The sequence below is a fragment of the Loxodonta africana genome, chromosome 10, assembly GCF_030014295.1.
Source record: "Loxodonta africana isolate mLoxAfr1 chromosome 10, mLoxAfr1.hap2, whole genome shotgun sequence".
Classification (NCBI taxonomy): domain Eukaryota; kingdom Metazoa; phylum Chordata; class Mammalia; order Proboscidea; family Elephantidae; genus Loxodonta; species Loxodonta africana.
In genome coordinates, this window is record NC_087351.1 from 71,159,690 (window position 1) to 71,171,613 (window position 11,924).

General features: G+C 41.0%; 1 pseudogene; it reads right to left on the reverse strand.

Moving 5' to 3' along the window:
• Window positions 1–10,261: 10,261 nt before the first annotated feature.
• On the reverse strand, window positions 10,262–11,002 carry LOC100656486 (large ribosomal subunit protein eL21-like; annotated as a pseudogene).
• Window positions 11,003–11,924: the final 922 nt, after the last annotated feature.

Sequence of the window (11,924 nt, forward strand, 5' to 3'; positions counted from 1 at the left end):
CCATAGGGTTTCCAAGGATCAGCTGGTAGATTGAACTGCCCACCTTTTGGTTAGCAACCATAGCCCTTAACCACTACGTCACCAGGGCTTCAATTAACATCACAGAGGTAGGATATACAACACGTAAGATAATCACATCAGATCACAAAATGGTGAAAACCACACAATACTGGGAATCATGGCCTAGCCAAGTTGATACACATTTTGGGGAGACATAATTCAATCCATAATAGTGGCTTACATGTCGCTGTGAAGCTATGCAACCAGTATTTCAAAACCAGTACAGTAGCCACGGTGGACAACTCTCCACAGGTCTTCCAGACTAAGAAAGACTAGGAAGAAAGGCCTGGTGATCTACTTCTGAAAATTAGCCAATGAAACCCTATGGATCCCAACAGAATATTGCCTGATGTAGTGCTGGAAGATCTGCCTGTAGACTGGAAACTAAAAAAACCAAACCCATTGCCTTCAAGTCAATTCAGTCTCACAGAGAACCTACAGGACAGAGTAAAACTGTCCCTGATCGGAAGGCACTCAGAATAGACAATGGACATAACCACGGCCTCCCCCATATCAACAATCGTGAAGATGGCGCAGGACCAGGCAACATGTCGCTGTGTTGTACATGGGGTCACTATGAGTTTGAGCCAACTCTGTGGCAACTAACAGCAACAATATCAGTCCACAGACATGTATTGAACCCGTGCAATGTGCAAGGTTCCCTGCTGGAAGTTCCACGTAGAGGATACGGAGACGTAGAGGACCTGGACCCTTAGGAGATCTGTAACATACTTGAGAAGAAGAACTATAATCATGAAATCAACAGAATTTATCTCATTTAAAATTCTTGCCGCAATTACCTAGATGCTCCTGGGCCTTTGATCCTCTTTCACACCAGTCACTTCCAATCTAGTCCGTAAGTCTCTTGTCTTGGCTATCTGTAACAAAGCTACTACAAGTGCATGGCTTTAAAAAAAGAGGAGGGGGGGCTCTAACAAAGAGAAATTTATTCTCTCACAGTTCAGTAGGCTAGAAGTCCAAATTCAGGGCAGCAGCTCCAGGCTAAGGCTTTCTCTCTCTGTTGGCTCTGGGGAAGGCCCTTCTCATCAATTTTCCCTTGGTCTAAGAGATTCTCTGAGCAGGAACCCCAAGTTCAAAGGAAGCGCTCTGCTCCTGGCACTGCTTTCTTGGTGGTCTGAGTTCCCCCATCTCTCTGCTCTCTTCTCTCTTTTATATCTCAAGGGATCGGCTCTAGACACAACCCAATCCTGTACATTGAATCCTACTTCATCAACATAACTGCTGCTAATCCCATTTCATCAACGTCATAGAAATAGAATTTACAACATGTAGAAAAATCACATCAGATGATAAAATGGTGGACAATCACACAATACTGGGAATCATAGCCTAGCCAAATTAATACACATATTTTGGGGGACACAATTCAATCTATGACATCCCTTATCATCCTTACCCCTTCATGGCCATATTTTCTTTACCTCTTTCACTTGTTTGACTTGAAATATCCTGGTACTTCACATTTTGGGGGATGGAAGGCAAAGAAAGTAAGTGTTGGGACCTTTCCCAGTGGAAATACAGGGGACGTGTCTCAATCCTTTTGCTCAGACAGACAAACAGTTCTGAATCCCAAGATCCAGGGATGACACCTGACTTGGGCCCTGCAATTCCCCCAAGGCTGGTTGGCCGACATACTTCCCACAGAAACCCCAGCAACCTACCCACGCTCATCAACAAACATTCAATAGCCAAGACTTCAAAACAAACAAACAAACAGAAGGCTTAGAATTCCTCACAATTTCAACTGCTTTACAAACTGCACTTCAGGACAGTTACTAACATGTCATGAGAAATAATAATTAATCGGAAACTACCTCCATTTGCCTAAACAGCAACAGTAATAGTAATCACTAGCCTGATCCAGGTCCTTTTTTCTGTCATGCTAAGGCTCTTATTCGGTTTCCGTGAAATGAAATTCACTGTGTAAACACTGACATCTATGTTGCTACACTCTGACTCAGAAAGCTTATTAATCCTTAATCAGTATCTCTGGACAGCTTTGCATAACTTTAGATTTCATATGCAGGTGGGTCAGAAAGAGTGGTCAGTTGTACATTATTTTACCTGATTTACAGACAGAAGGGAAAATACAGTCGGTCATACACACCATCTACTGCCTCTCTTCTCTTTCCCATTTCTCAGGTTCGAGATTGTTTTACTTAAGACTCACTGCTGAGAACACAATGGCCGAAGCTACAGAGAGGGAAATGCCAGGTCAGCAAGTGAACAGCTAAGGCCTTATGTGCCTCCTCCAGAAATGCCCATTCTTCATCTTGAGTGAACTTCAAAGTTAAATAGGCAAGACAGGCAATGGAAAGAAAAACATGACTACAACAAAAGACAGAAACTACCTAATAGCTAAAATTAAATCTTCGTACCAGTCATGCATTGTTAATGTGAACATTTATGGAAATTGTCTCTTAATGTTTAGACAGTATTTTTCTTCATTAGTTATTTACGATGCTTTGAGCCTGGAAACATGAGCTAAATGGGAAAGCCAGAGAATGAGATTTACTTAACAACCACAACTTTATCCTACCATAAATAAAAAGAAAGCCCATCTTCCCTTCAACTGCATCATGATTAATGAACTTAATAAAGAAAAAAAAATGCTACCAGGATTCATTGCACCTTTTTTCCTTCCCAACCTGGAATTCCCTAATATGTTATGTTCTAGCTGGAGTTGCTGGGAAGTGCAAACAGTTAACGTGCTCAGCTGCTAATTGAAAGTTGGAGGTTCAAGTCCACCCAGAGGCACTTCGGAAGAAAGGCTTAGCAATCTACTTCCAAAAAATCAGCTTTGAAAATTCTACGGAGCACAGTTCTACTTCGATATACATAGGTTCATCAGGAGTTGGAGTCTACTCAACAACTGTCTTTATTCTTTTTTTTTTTTTTCCAATGCCTGATTGGTTTCTCTTCTGTACTAGACATACTCTGCTTTGTCATTTAGTTTAACAGTGCCATTTTGTTATTTGGGATGTGAACATAGAATAAAAACATTTTCAATAAAATTGGAGAATAGTTATATGCCTGTTCATCCAAATAAAAATAGTTTTAAAAGTTGGAGGGAGGGCAGAGATGAGCATAGAATTAGGTATGAGTGTAGAAAAAAGGAAGAACTTGAGAACCCCAGGAGTAAGGCTAGCCCTCTAGTCCATTCAGTTCTTCAGTTTTGATGTGGGTCTCTCTACTGTAAACCCACAAATGGGACTTTGTCTTAGAATGTAAGATTCCTTGGCAGAATATTAAAAACAAACAAACAAACACACTGCCAAGTCAATTCCAACTCATAGTGACCCTATAGAACGGAGTAGAACTGGCCTATAGGGTTTCTAATGCTGTAATCATTAGGAAAGCAGACTGCCACATCTTTCTCTCACCGAGGAGCTGGTGGGTTCAAACCACCCACCTTTTAGTTAGCAGCTGAGTGCTTAACCACTGCACCACCAGGAATCTTTTGAGAATATTAAAACCAAACGCACTGCCATTGAGTTGATTCCAACTCATAGCAACCCTATAGGACAGAATAGAACTGCCCCATAGGGTTTCCAGAGAGTAGCTGGTAGATTCGAACTGACAACCTCTTGGTTAGCAGCCAAGCTCTTAACCACTGCATCACCGGGGCTCCAAATGATAGTACTACAAGTGAGTTAAATCTACTCTGCAGTGGACATTGCCTGGGATTAACTTCTACAAGCAAATTCACCAGGGTAGACATGAGTAACAGCCACTTGCTGAGCCCCAAGGTTGGACTATCGTTTCCTTCACTGTACGTCTCTGAAATTAAGACTTGCATCCTAAACAATCATCCAAGCAATTCTGCCATTCTCAGAGAAACTGAGACTGATTCTTGGCTCTGTGTCCCGAAAGAATGAGTTAATCGCCACTTCGCCCTCCTGATAATTTCTCAAAATCTCATAAGTATACTTGAGATGCCTGGAGTAAATAGAAAACCTAGGACCCAGCAAAGGAAACTTGTGAGGTAGCTTATTTCTGCTTCAGGAGATCGCCTCTAAAGGAGCCTTTCCAAATTCTGTTTTTACAAAGCCAAGAGATTTTTATACCTTGTTATGGGTTGAATTGTGTCCCCCAAGCAGATATGTTAAAATCTTAACTGTAGGTACTTGTGAATGTGACCTTGTTTGGAGGTAGGGATTTTTTTTTTTTTTTAATGTTATTCTGTTTAGGTGAAAATTTACAGTGCAAATTAGTTTTCCACTCAAAAATGGTATGCGCATATTGTTTTGTGATGTTAGTTGCAATCCTCAGAACATCTCAGCACTCTCCCCTTTTACCTGTCCACCCTGGGTTCTCAGTGTTCATTCATCCAGTTTTTCTGTCCCTTCCTGCCTTCTCATCTTTGCTTTTGGGCCGGTGTTGCCTATTTGGTCTTGGTACACTTGATTGAACTAAGAGGTGTGTTTCTCATGTGTTATTGTTTGTTTTATAGGCCTGTCTAATCTTTGGCTGAAAGGTGGACTTTGGGAGTGGCTTCAGCTCTGAGTTAGTGGGGTTTCTGGAGGCCATACTCTTGGGCGTTCCACCAGTCTCTGTCAGACCGGGAAGTCTGATTTTTTTTGTGTGTGTGAATTTTAATTTTGTTCTACATTTTTCTCCTGCTCTGCCAAAGGCCCTCTTTTGTGATTCCTGTTAGAGTGATCAGTGATGATAGTCAGGCACCATCTAGATCTTCTAGGCTCAGGCTGAGGGAGGATGCATTTCATGTGGTCCATTAGTCCTCTGGATTAATATTTTCTTTGTGTCTTTGGTTTTCTCCATTGTGCTTTGCTCCAATTGTGCTGGGACCAATAGATGTATTTTAGATGTCCACTCATAAGCTTTTAAGACCCCAGGTGCTACTCACCAAAGTAGGATGTAGAACATTTCTTTATGAACTATGTTATGCCAATTGACCTAGATGCCCCCCGAAACCAAGGGAAATAAGGTCTTTGCTGAGGTACCTAATTTAACATGAGGTCACACTGGAGTAGGGTGGGCCCTAATCGAATATGACTGGTGTCCTTACAAAAAGAGAAGAGACACAGACACAGAGGGAAAAATGGCCTTGAGAGGACAGAGACAGAGTCTGGGTTTATATCACCACAAGCCAAGAAATGCCTGGGATTATCAGAAGATGCAAAGAGACAAGAAAGGGCCTTCCCTGAGAAACTTTTGAGAGAGCACAGCCCTCTTTACACCTAGAATTTGTACTTCTAGGCTCCAAAAATAGGAGACAATATATTTCTGTTATTTTAAGCCACATTGTTGTTGTTAGGTGCCCTCGAGTCCATTCCAACTCACAGTAAAAACCCCAGTCAACACCCTTCCCCAGCCCCTTTCTTTGTCTTGCTAACCAGGAGCTTGTTTTTGAGCAACATTTTTCAGGAAGTCACAGCAGGTAGTGGCTCCACCCATCGAACTGGCCCAAGCTACACCTTGAAGCATGCACAGATTGAAGAGATCACATCCTTCAACCGACCCTGGACCCGACTGTCACTGGAAAGAACAATATTTTCCAGTCCATGATTTCACTCGATTCCATTTTAGAAGCGAGGGGTCCCACTACACACACATCTGATGGAAGATTACTTAATATCCGGACCTCCAAATATGGGCATGGAAGGGCCAAGGGTGGAGAGTTCTGGGTACCAAGCCCAACCCCCCATGCCATTGGAAACAAAAAGCGCCCCAGGCCCCTCAGACGGGGAGCACATGGCCTTATGGTTGCTAGACCCTGTGTCATTCCTTGTGTGGGCAGACAATAAACTTGCCACTTTCTGTTTCCCTTGCAATTAGTGTCTGTCTTATTTCGATCAGCTAATAGGGCAGGACAAGAACCCGAGTGGCGTTCAGTTACAATAGTGACCCCACGTACAACAGAATGAAACATTGCTTGGTCCTGTGCCATTCTCACAATCATTGTTGTGCTTGAGCCCATTGTTGCAGCCACCACACCAATCCATCTTGTTGAGGGTCTCCCTTTTTTTCACTGACCCTCTACTTTACCAAGCATGATGTCCTTCTGCAGGGACTGATCCCTCCTGAAAACATGTCCAAAGTATGTGAGATGTAGTCTCGCCATCTTATCTTCTAAGGAGCACTCTGGTTGTCCTCTTTCCAAGACAGATTTGTTCATTCTTTTGCCAGTCCATGGTATATTCAATATTCTTAACTAACACCACAATTCAAAGGCATCAATTCTTCTCTGTCTTTCTTACTCATTGTCCGGCTTTTGTACACACATGAAGCTATTGAAAACACCATGGCTTGAGTCAGGCAAACCTTAGTCTTCAAGGTGACATCTTTGCTTTTCAATACTTTAAAGAGGTCTTTTGCAGCCACATAAAGTTTGTGGTAATTTGCTAAGGCAGCCGTAGGAAACCTAATACACACCCTATGATTTAAAAAAAAAAAAAGAAGAAGCAAACAAGACAATATCAGGGCCTTAAGTGGTCTCATCAGCCAGTCACCAGCCAGGAATTATGGCCTCCTTCCATCCCCCCACTTAGCCGGACTATGTCATGATCCTGAATATTCACAGCACATTTGCTGATAAAGGAGAATTTATTGACTTAGCACAAACATGGCAGACTCTGGGCCTAGGATCTCTCCCTTTTGTTGAGTCCATTCTTAAAATAGCACCTTCCTGCCTATCAGGCCTGGGGTGTGAGGCATAGAGCTGAAAGAGAGCAAGATAAGGGGGGACGGGGTGGTGGTGAAGCAGTTAACTTAACGGAATCAACGGGAGCTGTCCTGCCCTCTGAAACAGCTCTGAATGTGACTTTGTCACACTGATTAGCTGGGCTGGCCAAGCACGCAGGATGATTATCAAGACTGAGATATTTGGATCACTGCAGACCACCTTGCTGAGTAGACAGAGGGCAAGGACTCTGATAACAGCAGTCAAAGCCATTTCTGGAAGCACTCTACTGCGTGCGTCCATAGACTTGGTGCTAACCACCTGTGAATCAACAAGTGTGAAAACAGTGTTTTCAAAAATAGTTGCAAATATTTCTTATTCCAAATTGCATGACATGCTTCCGTTTGTGAACAATCACTAAGCTGTCCACTTATAATTTCTGTATATTTGCATATACTTTGAAAAATATTTTACTTAAAGAAAGGAGAGGGGAGCAGGGGATTGTTGAAGATCAGGGGTTAGTAAATATGGTCCCTGGACCAAGCCCGTCCCATCCCCTTTTGTATACAACCTATGAGCAAATGGTTTGTATATTTTTGAATGGTTAAAAAATGAAGAGAAAATGGTACTTGTGGCACGTGAAAATTACATGAAATTCAAATTTCAGTATCCATAAATAAAGTTTTATTGGAACACAGACTCATTATTCCTTTATGGACTGTCTCTGGATGCTTTTTGTTATAATGCCAGAGTTGAGTAATTACAGTAGAGACAGTATGGCCCCAAAAGCCTAAAATATTTATATTTATATCATATTATAATATATTGCTTATATTATATTTATATTATAAATATTTATATTTGTATCTGGCCCTTTACAGAAAATATTTGCTGATGCTTGCTCTAGATTAAAGGAGGTAAAGGACATTGGACAACCCAATATAATACACAATTCTTAATTGGACCCGAATCAGAAAAAAAGTTTTGTTTTGTTTTGTTTCTTGCTATATGGACATTTTGGAAACTGATAAATTTGAATATGTTCTGTGTGATTAGATAATATTTTTATTACAGTGTTAAATTTCCTGGTATGATAATGGTATTGTGGTTATGCAGGAAAATGGCCTTGCTCTTAGAGGATACATACGGGAGTATTTAGGGCAGAAGAGTCAGATTATCTGCAACTTACTTGCAAATGGTTGGAGAGGGATGCGTATCAAGGAAATAATTGTGATAAAATGTTAATAATTAGTGAATCTAGGTGAAGGATTTGTGTTTATTCTACTATTATTTCAACTTTTCTGTAGGTTTGAAAGTTTTCAAGGAAAAAGTTGATGAAAATAATAAATAAAAATTAAAAAATAATAATTAACACAGAAGTCACCTGTCAGGACCTACGTGATCGATTGGTAGCAGAAGCTGAGGGTCAATCAGTTAATACAAGTGGTTTGAGGTTTGCATATGAATCTCTTCAAGAGTTCTACTTTGCGGATTGTCATCTGTGAGCCCACAGCTCTCATCCTGTGGCTTTTCTGAAATCTCCTTCCTGTATTTCTGAGCCAGTTCCAGGCTGCAGGGGTTTACCAAAGATTTGCTTGTTATTTGATCTCCATATTTAAAGCAAAAATGATAGACTGTGTTTATCCTGTCTTTTGAGAAACATTAAAAAAAAAAAAAAAACTCCCAAATAAATGTATTTTTAAGGGTGTCTATGGCACCGGGTCTGGGTATGAGTCAGAAGGAGCCCTGGTGGAGCAGTGGTTAAGAGCTTGGCTGCTAACCAAAAAGTCAGCAGTTCGAATCCACCAGCTGCTTCTGGTAACCCTATGGGGCAGTTCTACTCCATCCTGTAGGGTCGATATGAGTTGGAATTGTTCTACTCCATCCTATAGGGTTGATATGAGTTGGAATTGACTCCACAGCAATAGGTTATGAGTCAGAAAAGGAGTCCCAGTGGCTCAGTGGTTAAAATACTTGGCTGCTAACCGAAAGGTAGGAGATTCAAACCCACCAGCCACTACGCTTCCATAAAGATTACAGCCTTCAAAACCCTGTGGGGCAGTTCTACTCTGTCCAAAAGGATCCCCATGAATCTGAATCGACCCCATGGCAATGGGTTTCGTTTTGGTTTGGTATGAGTCAGAATCAACTTGACCGCACACAACAACACAACAAGTTTACCCAGTGGGGCACATAAATCCATTATTAACTGTCACTTTGCCTTTTCAGAATTATTTAATTCCTTGAAAATTTATTATCTCTTTAATCAGAGCAAGCCCTTAGCACACCAGTAATGATCAATAACGTAATGGTATATAATCAGTAATTATACACCGTTTTCAACCCATATTTCGTCTGCCTGTTTTTGTGGGAGTTTCTTTTTCAAATTTTGCTTTTGTCTGTGGACAGTAATTTTGAGGTTTAGGGGCCGTCCGAGGTATAGTTTATCTTAAAAGGCTGCATATGGGTCAGCAAGGGCTTTGAAATTGCACTCAGGAGCATAAAGGGCCTTTTTTTTTCCAACTCTGCACCACAGGCAGAAACAGAAGCACTAATGGCTTTGGAATGCAGGAAATGTGACTTTCACTCTTCAGGACCAGTCCCTTGGCCCCCATGCCAGGTTGATTCATTGTCATATTTGATGTATTTTATCACAATTAATTTTGTCTCTGGTAGTCAAGCAAACTGAGACTGTAGATGTCACTTCTCAAGGAAAGGAGAACAGCATTTTTTTCATTAATAGAGTTGATAGTCACTTCAAAGCAAAAATGTAGATCAGAAATAAATTACATTGACCCACTGGCTGAGATTTAAAACAACTCCTCGACTGTCACAGAAAGGAACTAGATTTAATTCAATGTAAAATGCATAAACTAGTTTCTAAAAATAAAATTGGAAACACTTTAGTTGCTACAAGCTTTATTCCAGAAAAGTCAGTTATATGAGTGCCTTATATTGTTTTATGGAACTTGGAGATTAAAATGATTTTTTGTAGACATTGTGTCGGCTTCCTATTTGAATCAGTCCAGAGTGAAGCTGAATAAAATTATAGGAAAAAATGAATGACCATTACTGGCAGTATAACGACCAAGCATTGCCAATAACCTTTAAAACACATATACACATACTTTACACTCCCTTCATATTTTTTTATTGGTTATATCCACGCAGACTGAAGGTTCCACACCAGTGGCACATCTCAAAACTGATTCCTGATGCCTCGAACTGCTTTATAGCAGGATCCACTCCAAAGTGTGGAGGAAGAAGCCAGTAGTTAGCTTTTTGCACCCCACATACGCCTAAAACTCATTCAAGGTCAGCAAGAGATAGCATTACCCTCTATCCCCAAGGAGCTCAAGCTCTGGAAAAAATGAAGTTTGATGAGCCTGACATAGACAAAGAGAAGGGCAAAAGTTAAACAGATATGTAGCATAGATTATATTTTGCATCTTTTTAGTAATTTCTTTCCTTTTTTTTTTTTTAACACCTGGGAAGTCTTTTATTTTTTATACCTATTATGCTACCAATTCTTAGGGACTAGGTTTTTTTTTTTTTCTTAGGTTCCAGCAGCTCAGGCTCTTTTTCCTTGGTCCTCACAAAGTATGCTTCTCTTGGGGGAGCGGAAGATACCTTTCTCTCTGGCTTCCTTCTTTTTCTGATCATTTTCCTTTACATGCTTCAGGAAGCTATCTTGGCTCTTAGAGTACTTAATATGCTCAATACACACATTAATTCTCTTGGCAAGAATTTTGCCCTCAACTTGTTTGTTTACAACAATGCCAACAGCACACCAGATAACATTGTAGGCTTCCAGTTTTGCCATGGTAACATTTGTGGGGCCTTCCTTTTTGAACAGTGCCCATTTCCTTGATGTCTACAGCATCACCTTTCCTGTGGATTTGCATGTATGTGGCCAAAGGAACAAACCTGTGTTTTCTAGAGGACGTATTGCAGATGCCTCCCCTCCTGCTCTTTGTATTCGTCATCTTGGTGAATCACTAGAAGATGGTGGTCTGGACGAAAGGCTATAATTTCTTTTTATTTTTCAGTCCTATAGGGTCACTATGAGTCAGGATTGACTCGACGGCACTGGGTTTATTTTTATCATTAATATTGGACCTTAATGCTGAGGTTTATTGCCCCAGTGAAGGTAGGACACCAAAAATCTCATTAAGAACAAAATCAAATGGTAAGTTCAAAAGCCTATATTGAATTCCGAAACAGGCTCTGGAAGAGACAGGTTTGAGATTTAAAAAAAGATTTCTTAAATTCCAGTAAGTGAAGGAGAGGAAGGACATGACATGCACATGTGCCCACAGACACACACACTTCTCCTGGAATCTCACTCAGAACCTACAGAACCTGCAGAAGGCCCCAAGAGTGATCAGGGACTTGAGTGAACACAGAGAGAACTAAAGTGCCCGACTGTATAAGAGGGAGAGGGACACCCCACAATAAGGCTGTGGGGTGGACAGCCAGAGCCAGAGTTAAGTGAAAAATGTCACTGAATTGCAGAAGATCAGCAGCACCAGTCAGAGCTGAGGCAGAAGCCATGTCAACAGGGCAGGTGGCTGAACCCGTCAGAGCAACTGCCCTGCGGTACGCCTGTTGAGAGAACATTTGAAGACTAGTTGGGAAAAATAGTAAAGAAGTCTTGGGGAGGATCAGTGAGGTACAAGAAACTGGGAGAATGTGAGATGTCACCAAAGTTAAGGAAAAAGACTGATTCAAGAATGTTTCTAAGAAGTCAAGACGATTACTCAAAAATACATATCCTTTGAACTTAGCCTCCTGCTTTTTAGAGTAATTGGGAAAGGAAGGGATGCTGAGAATAAGTGAAAGGGTTAGCTTTAGTTAGAAGAGGCGCCTCCTCCATCACACCAGGAGGGAAGAAGAAGAGAATGGATGTAGATACAGGTCAGCTTGTAAATTTTATCGCAAATAAATTATGAATTTCCCACATAAAAGCAAAATCATCTGCTGAAACTGAGAAAGAAGAGAAGAAAGGAAGTCAAAGTGTATGAAAGATTTGAAATGTTAGCTGTGGAGAGTAGGTGGGTCAGTCACTTAAAGAAATTTGATAGAATGAATGGGCAGTGTTGAGTGCCCAGTTGATGTCCATGAATCTATAGCGATAATGATCTGTGTGTTATATGATGTTTCCCCAGCACTTCTTAGCTGCCTGGTGCAATTACAGAGA